A 7,662-nucleotide genomic window follows, 5' to 3' on the forward strand; every position below is an offset into this window, starting at 1 on the left:
CATGTACCCTAGAACTTAAAGTATAATAAAAAATATATATACATATTTCTTCCCCTCAGTTCTTAAATCTGAAAATGGGGTATCTCTGTAAAGACCTTAAAACAGTGCCTGGGCAAGAGTATGCATTTGTAAATGCTACCAAACCTTTGGAAGAGATCAAGCACCTCAGACAAGCAGAAGGATCCCAGGAAGTAGTTCTGCTCATAGGCAGGAACTGCATCCTAGGGAGACCACGAAAGGGGAGATTTCCCTCCCATTCACAAGGCAATTGCTAAGTCCAGCAATGAAAAGGAATGTCACCAAGACCCCCAAACTGGTAGTGAGAAAAAGCCAAATATCCAAGTTGTGCACACAAGTGTCCCCGCAGTTCTCCAAAATATTTGCGGAAGAGCCCTGGGAAAAATCAGAATGTCTGCTAGGTATGCTGACGGAGCTCAGAGCCATTCCATGTGGCTGTAACGAATGAGGCTGTCTGCAGGACGGTGGGGGGGACAGGAGGGAGCATCCTATGGGGAGCATCAGCCTGAGCTCTGCTCTTGCCCCCCCACCCCAACTTGCAGACGGATGTTGATCTCAGCCCCTCTTGGAGCCATCTCAGTTCTTTCCATTCTGTATGGTGACATCAGCCACTCTATCTCTAAGTTTCCCTCGAGCTCTGAAAGCCCAAGTGGAGAGTCTCAGAACTCAATGAGATGGGGGCGCTTGTGAAAACTGTGGATTTCTGTACCCCAGCCCCCCAACAAGCTCACTGCACGGTGGTGCCTAGCAGTCTGCATTTTCAGTAAGCTCCCCAAGAGATTCAGAACACACTTTGAGAGCTACTGCCCTGGAGAATGGGGGAATTTGGTTATTTTTGTTTCTGTGGTTGCAGTTAGACCCCGGGGGCTGATTTCTTTCAAAGTTGCATTTTATAGCAGTAGTTCCAGGTTCCCTTTAAGGAATCTATTCATGAAACTTGCCTTCAGCCTAGCAGACATTATTAAGGTGTTCAAAGAAGATTTTTATGATTTTAATTAGAAACAAGAAGTGGAGCCCATGTAACAATTTCCTTTTGACTTGGCAGTCCAGACTGATACTCCCCTAAGGGGAGGCCAAGAGACGTGTGAAGGGCCTTCTGGAAGAGTAAGAAACCATGATTTGCTGAGCACCTACTACGTGCCAGCAGCTTCAATGTGCATTGTCACATATATACCCTGTCAGTGGACATCACTGTCTCACATTTGAGTCAAAGGAGTTAAAGGTCCAACTCAAAGCCATAGAGCTAGTGGCTATTCCAGTTATACTTTGCTAAGTAACAAACTCGCCTCAAACTTAGTGGCAGTGGTGCGCGCCTGTAATTCTAGCACTTTGGGAGGCTGAGGTGGGTGGATCGCCTGAGGTCAGGAGTTCGAGACCAGCTGACCAACATGGTGAAACCCCATCCCTAAATACAAAAAAATAGACGGATGTGGTGGTGGGCGCCTGTAATCCCAGCTACTTAGGAGGATGAGGCAGGAGAATTGCTTGAACTCGGGAGGCAGAGGTTGCTCAGGTGAGCCAAGATTGCGCCACTGCACTCCAGCCTGGGCAACAAGAGCGAAAGTGCATCTCAAAAAAAAAAAAAAAAAGCTTGCGGTGACTTGAGTTCAATTCAGAGCACTCCAGACTGGGCAACTAAAACGAATCAGCGTCTCAAAACAAACAAACAAAAAACAGGGAAAGAGGGTCAGCTGTAGAACTAAGACATAAGCAAACTTTTTCAATCAAGAATGCATGGGTGGCCAAGTGTGGTGGCTCACGCCTGTAATCCCAGCAATTTGGGAGGTTGAGGCGGGTGGATCACTTGAGGTCAGAAGTTCAAGACCAGCTTGGCCAACATGGTGAAACCCCGTCTCTACTAAAAATACAAAAATTATCTGGGTTCCATCCTCACATCTTGTTTAATCTCTTGTTGCTCCTTCTCCCCAATCTTTCGATCATCCTCAGTCTCCGCATATTTCCGCCTCTTCTCCCATCTCTGCGCCTCCTCTGCTCTCAGTGTTAAATTCTCTCTTCCCTGTTGTACCCCCCTGTCCCCCCTCTCTGGAACCCCAGATCCCCAGGTGTCCTCCCTGCTGTGGTTCTCCCTCTGTTCTCCTCGCCACCAGCACCACTCTGCTCTGTCTGCCCCGGCTCCAAATGCCTCCTCCTCTCCCTCACTCTGATGAGCCTCCCGCTTTGCTGCTCCTCTCTACCTTGCTGTCGTCCATCATCTCTCTGTACATCTAACTTTTCTCTACATTTCTCCTGTTGCTTTTCTCCTCCGCTTTCTCTCCCCCCCCCCACTTTTACTGTCTCTCTTCTCTACATTTCTCCAGTTGCTTTTCTCCTTCTCCTTTCTTATCTTTTTTATTTTCACTTTTGCTGTCTCTTCACAAATCCCTCACCATCCTCTACTTTGCTATCGGTTATGGGTCTTTCTCATTCTGCTTTCCTCTGTCTCAGGTTTTCTACTGCTCTCTCAGTCCCTCTCTCTGTCTCCTGATCCTTTTGGCCCACACAATCACAGGAGAGTTTGGAGTAAAACGCCTGCATCCCGGAGAAGCTCATTTTTCAGCGGCTGGAACTGGGCAGGCCAGAACACCCCGTGTCACAGGACAGGCTCCGGGCACCTCCCCAAGGCGGGCTCAGGGGAAGAGGTGACTGCTAAGGGGAGACTTGGGGTGCAGCAGGGCCCAACATGAGGCGGGAGGTGGGGTGTGAGGACGCCTTCGTACAAGGGTGGGGTCCCACAATATCCCAGCACCAGGCAGAGAACGTGGCCTCCCCAAGACTGGGGAAGAGGCGTTTGCGCTTCAGGGGCCTTTAAGGGTGAGGCTGGGAGGTGCCCAGCTCGGAAATACATATCTCGGGTGAGGACTTTGAAAAGCGCGCGGAGGGAGGAGTTAAAAAACGGTTTTGAGCACAAAAACTACGCGATAGGAAGTGTATACATCGCCCTGTAGCAGAAGACCAGAGACGGGAAAGCCTCAGGTCGACTTTAAGCACAAAAGGAAGCGACTTCCGGATTCCCAGAGGAATGTCTGCATTTTCTCCGGTTGAAGGAAGATGGACGAGAATTTACAGGTCTGTGGGGACCCCACGTCCCAGGTGCGGAAGTGCCGGGGACCTGCGCAGTGCAGACTTAATACAACACAGAGCAAAACTCACCGCCGCGGCGCGATTTTCACTCCACGGGATCCGCTTCCTGGTCTGCGCGCATCTGTGCGCACAGGACTAAAGCCAGGCCTGGGTGGAGCCAACGAGAAAGTGGGCTGGGCCTGAGCAAGGTAGAGGTGGGGCCCCAGGCAGAGAGACCTTGTCCTTTAGAACCAGCAGAGGGCGGGGCCGAGGCGGAACAGGTCCCTCAGCCTGGCTCCCAGCGACTCTATTTTTGGGACTTTGGTTGCGAGAGAGATCAGGAAGGCTGAAGCAAGATTCAAAAGCCCTGGAATTGTCTGGAACGGGGATGCAAACTAGAATGTGAAATGCAAAGCCCTGCCTGGGCAGAACGTACAATTTCATGCCGACGGCCCAGAGAACAGAATAGAAATCCTCTCCCTTTCTACTCTCCATTCTCTGTGCTCGGCTTCAGAGACTTCCCAAGGACCCCTGCATGGCATGCGCGATGGAGGGCTCAGGCCAGGGAGGAGTGCGGTCACCACCTGCTGCTTAAACACAGCAGGGATGCGGCCGGGTGGGCAGGAGCCTGAGGACCCAGAGGCGGGAGGATCGCTGAGCCTGGGGGTCCAGGCCAGCCTGGGCGACAAAGTCACACCTCCCGCAGGGCTCCCTTCCTCGTCTCTTTTAATTTTTAAAATAAAATTTTGATTGTGTGAGATAGGGATCCAACATTATTTTTTTCCATGTGGATACTCAGTTAATTGTCCTAGCACATTTGTGGAAGAGATCTATTACTTTCTTTTTTTATTTCTTTTCTTTTCTTTTTTTTGAGACAGAGTATTTCTCTGTCGCCCAGGTTGGAGTGCAGTGGCTAGATCTCGGCTCAGTGCAGCCTCTGCCTCCTGGGTTCAAGCGATTCTCCTGCCTCAGCCTCCGGAATAGCTGGCATTATAGGCGCGCATCACCACATCCGGCTAATTTTTGTATTTTTTGTAAAGACGGGGTTTCACCATGTTGGTCAGGCTGGTCTCAAACTCCTGACTTCAAGTGATCCTCCTGCTTCGGCCTCCTGAAATGCTGGTATTACAGGAGTGAGCCACTGTGCCTGGCCCAAGAAATACTCTTCACTTCGCTTTCAAATATTGAGAAAATGATTGAAAACTAAAAAATCTTCCCCTAAATGGGATATCATCTTCACGACCATAACAGCGAAAGAAATAAAAACTGTTTTATTAATAACTAAGCCTTATACCAGAATGTGATGGGAAATAGAGAAGAGCCGAGAGGTTGAAAAGAGAGAAAGAAACTTAACTGTTCTGTACAACGCAAGTTCATGTTTTCAAGATAAACACTAATCAGTCTTCAGGGAAGAGGGCTTGACAACACCCTTGGTCACACATAGTTCATCCTGGCTCTACTTGGTAATGGAGGTGACTATCTGTGTCAGCTAATGAGCTTCATCCAGAGGGAGAGGGAGAAACCCTAACCCATGTCTTTTGACAAATGTGAGTTTTACAACATGGCGACAGGTGCCCTCTCTGGTGAGGCTCCTACAATCCGACAGAAACTGATGTCGGCAGGAAATAATAAAATTTAGAATACATTATTGTCATGCGCGTCCGTTTGAAGAGACCACCAAACAGGCTTTGTGTGAGCATTAAAGCTTTTTAATCACCTGGGTGCAGGCGGGCTGAGTCCAAAAAGAGAGTCAGCAAAGGGAGATAAGAGTGGGACCATTTTATAGGATTTGGGTAGGTAAAGAAAAATTAGTCAAAGTGGGTTGTTCTCTGGCGGGCAGGAGTGGGGGGGGGGTCACAAGGTGCTCAGTGGGGTAGCTTTTGAGCCAAGATGAGCCAGGAAAAGGAATTTCAGAAGGTAATGTCATCACTTAAGGCAAGGACCGGCCATTTTTGCTTCTTTTGTGGTGGAATGTCATCAGCTAAGGCAAGGACAGGGCATTTTCACTTCTTTTGTGATTCTTCAGTTACTTCAGGCCATCTGGGCGTATACGTGCAAGTCACAGGGGATGCGATGGCTTGGCTTGGGCTCAGAGGCCTGACAATTATTAATTATAGAGTTTATTTGAACACAAAGCATGAGAATAGCCACCTGGAAACCTCAACTCCAAATGAGTGGGGTCAGGGTTCCCAAGTAGAGACATTAATGTTTCACACAGACAAGGAAAGATGAGAAGCTTTAGCAGAATTACCACATTTTCCATTCAAGTCCAATGCATAGGTTGCAGTAGCTTGATTGGTGACAGACTGATACACTTCAAGGAAAGTTACATTATCACTCTGTAAGAAGGGACAATGATGCCAGGAGGTCTTATCTCTGGGACTGCTTAGCTTTCCTAATTATTTACATGAAAACTTTTTTTAATTGGTATTAGGAAACTCAATTGTATAGCACATTTTGTTCTGTTTTGTTTTGTTTTGGTACGGAGTCCTGCTCTGTTGCTCAGGCTAGAGTACAGTGGCACAATCTCGGCTAACTACAACCTCCATGTCCTGGATTCAAGCAGTTCTCCTGCCTCAGCCTCCCAAGTAGCTGAAAATACAGGCGTGCACCACCATGCCCAGCTAATGGCTTTGTGTTTTCGGTAGAGATGGGGTTTCCCCATGTTGGCCAGGCTGGTTTATAATTCCTGACATCAGGTGATCCGCCCACCTCAGTCTCCCAAAGTGCTGGGATTACAGGTGTGAGCCACCGCGCCTGGCCAGGAAAACTTGTAGAAGTTGCACCTGCATGCCACTGGACTCAGGTTGCATGACCATGTTCCTCTCAAGGCTCAGAATTATTTAAAAGTCTGTAGCTTTAAATTGGAAATATTTGATGTTTGAAATATTTATTTCCTACTGACAGTCCGAGTGACCTTGGACTGAAGACTTTGCCACACTGATGACATTTGTAAGAGTTCTGTCCAGTATGGATTCTCTGATGTCTAATGAGGGGTGAACATGAAGTAAATGCTCTGCCACAATCACCACAGTTGTGAGATTTCTCTTCTGTATGAATTCTCCTATGTTTTGCATAGGATGAAGTTTGACTGAAGACTCTGCCACAGTCATGACATTTGTAAGGTTGCTCTGCAGTTATGAGTTTGCTGATGAACTGCAATGTATGAACTATGAAAAAATTTGCCACGTTTATTACACTTGTAAGATCTCTCTTCATTATGGGTTCTGCAATGATTTGCAATGGTTGTAGAATTACTGAAGACTTTGTGACAATCATCATGAGAGGTGACAATGCACTAGCAGCCCTCACTCTTGGCGCCTCCTCAGCCTGTGTCCACTCTGGTAGTGCTTGAGGAGTCCTTCAGCCTGCCACTGCACTCTGGGAGCGCCTCTCTGGGCTGGCTGAGGCTGGAGCCAGCTCCCTCTGCTTGTGGGGAGGTGTGGGGGGAGAGGCACAGGTGGGAACAGGGGCAGTGCACGGCGCTCACAGAGAGTTCCAGGTGGGCATGGGCTTGGCGGGCCGCACACTTGGAGTGGGCATCTGGCACCCAGCCCCGTGCAGTGAGGGGCTTAGCACCCGGGCCAGGAGCTGGGGAGGGTGCGCCAGGTCTCCCAGCACTGCCAGCCCAACTGTGCCACCCTTGAATTCTCACGGGCCCTCAGTCGCCTCCCCATGGGGCAGGGCTCAGGATCTACAGCCCACCATGCCTGAGCCCAACCCCACCCTGTGGGCTCCCGCGTGGCCCAAGCCTCCCTGACAGGCACCGCCCCCTGCTACATGACTCTGGGTCCCACCGACAACCCAAGGGCTGAAGAGTGTGAACGTGCAGGACTGACGGACAGCTCTGCCTGTGACCCCAGCGCAACATCAACTAGGCAAAGCCCGCTGGGCTCCTGAGTCGGGTGGAGACTTGGAGAACTTTATGTCTAGCTAGAAGATTGTATATGCTCCAATCAGTACTCTGTGTCTAGCTCAGTATTTGTGGATGCACCAATCAGCACTCTGTATCTAGCTAATCTAGTGGAGACTGGAGAACTTTTCTGTCTAGCACTCTGTATCTAGCTAAAGGATTGTAAACGCACCAATCAGCACTCTGTATCTAGCTAAAGGTTTATTAACACACCAATCAGCACCCTGTAAAAATGGATCAATCAGCTCTCTGTAAAGTCGGCCAATAAGCTCTCTGTAAAATGGACCAATCGGTATGATGTGGGAGGGGTCAAATAAGGGAATAATAGCAGGCTGCCCCAGCCAGCAACAGCATCCCACTCGGGTCCCCTTCCACACTGTTGAAGCTTTGTTCTTTCACTCTTTACAATAAATCTTGCTGCTGCTCACTCTTTGGGTCCACACTGCCTTTATGAGCTGTAACACTCATTGCAAAGGTCTGAAGCTTCACTCCTGAAGTCAGTGAGACCATGAACCCACCAGAAGAAAGAAACTGTGGACAAATCTGAACATCTGAAAGCACAGACTCCGGATACATCATCTTTAAGTACCGTAACACTCACCGTGAGGATCCGTGGCTTCATTCGTGAACTCAGTGAGACCAAGAACCCACCAATTCCAGACACAATTACA

This window comes from Colobus angolensis, unplaced genomic scaffold (genome assembly GCF_000951035.1).
Source record: "Colobus angolensis palliatus isolate OR3802 unplaced genomic scaffold, Cang.pa_1.0 Scaffold25, whole genome shotgun sequence".
Taxonomy (NCBI): domain Eukaryota; kingdom Metazoa; phylum Chordata; class Mammalia; order Primates; family Cercopithecidae; genus Colobus; species Colobus angolensis.